Source organism: Chenopodium album, chromosome 17 (genome assembly GCF_948465745.1).
Source record: "Chenopodium album chromosome 17, dcCheAlbu1.1, whole genome shotgun sequence".
NCBI lineage: Eukaryota > Viridiplantae > Streptophyta > Magnoliopsida > Caryophyllales > Amaranthaceae > Chenopodium > Chenopodium album.
In genome coordinates this window covers 23,967,793-23,969,290 of record NC_137850.1, presented here as the reverse complement: position 1 = coordinate 23,969,290, position 1,498 = coordinate 23,967,793, and the positions used below count along the sequence as shown (strand labels likewise).

The window sequence follows — 1,498 nt, the reverse complement described above, 5'->3', positions numbered from 1 at the left end:
AGTGATCAACCTATAAGATTAATCTAGATTACATGCAAATTTCAATGACATGAACCCTTGATTTGAGAATTGCTTAAATTGATTGAATTTGATTGTGATTTTCCTTGTTAGCCATTCATAGTGAATTCTAGCTTGGCTTATAGGAGATAAATTTTAGATTCCTTTGATTGCAACTATTGTTTGTCCCTTGTGATGTTGAATCGATTGAGTGATATATGAATTAGCATAATCATTGAGCTTGCATGTGGAACCAATATCCCTAGTGTTTAGCATATTGAATTCTTTGATTTTTCTAGCTTTTTGACATCTTAGTTACTAACCACAACCATTTATATTCTTCGAATTAGCTTGACATAGGCTATAGCATCATTCCTACTCATTCCTTTGGGTTCGACCCTTGACTTACCATGTACTTGTATTAGGGTTGGTCGAGTGTTAACAAATTAAGTTTGGCTCTGGTGAGAGGTAGATAACGACCTACATTTTCCTCTTGTCAAAATTGGCGCCGTTGCCGGGGAATGATATTGGTGCTTTGTTATAGTTGTTGAGTCTATTTCACCTTTAACTAAAAATACAAAAAGATTTTCTTTTAGGCTACATTTGTAGCCGTACTACTAACCATTTCTTTTGAGATTTTATGCATAGAGCACGGGGTCATTCACTAGTGCAATTTGATCCGGAAATTGAGAGAACTATTGCAAGGTTGAGGAGTGCTAGACGATCTTTGAGCCCTAGCATTGCAAGTGAAGAAGAACCACAACAAGAATAATAAGCAAGAATGGGAGAAAATCTATGAGTGGCATTAAAAGAATTGGGAATTCCCGGTGCATATAGATTTTAGAGTGGAATTGCTCCACCTACAACACCGGCAAATGACTTTGAAATAAGGCCGACAATGATTATTTTGATAGAGAGGCGACAATTTAGTGGGGTCAAGCATGAAATCCCGCTAAACCATCTCAAGGAGTTCGAAAAATATTGCAATACTATTAAGGTGAACGGAATTTCTCAAGAATTCATCCGCCTCAAGCTTTTTCCCTTTTCTCTCATGGGGCGTGCTTTGGAATGGCTAGACAAGGAGGTCAAGCCGAACTCTCTAAGGACATGGGACGAGGTTACCAAGGAATTTCTATCCCGTTTCTATCCACAAAAGAAAACGGCGGAGGCTAGAGCTTTGATTCAAGGTTTCAAGCAAAAGCCAAGTGAGAGCCTCTATGAAGCATGGGAGGGATACAAAGAGTATCAAAGGGAGTGTCCTCATCACGAAATTCCAACCTATCAAATCATTCAAATCTTCTATGGAGGCCTTAGCCTTCAAGGAAAATCATGTTTAGATGGAGGAGCCGGAGGTCCTATCATGAACAAAACGGAAGAGGAAGTGGTGGACATAATTGAAGACGTAGTGAGGTATTATATAGATTGGCAAGGTGGAGAAAGAGAGTTAACTAGAAAGAGTAGCTCTTCGGTGTACTCGGTTGATCATCTAAATGCAATCAAC

At 38.9% G+C, this 1,498-nt stretch overlaps 1 non-coding gene across 1 annotated transcript; it reads right to left on the bottom strand.

The window, feature by feature from the left end:
- Positions 1–1,163: 1,163 nt before the first annotated feature.
- Positions 1,164–1,269, bottom strand: LOC145590311 (small nucleolar RNA R71). The gene has a single exon (XR_014101942.1). It is a non-coding gene; the product is annotated as a small nucleolar RNA R71 (small nucleolar RNA).
- Positions 1,270–1,498: the final 229 nt, after the last annotated feature.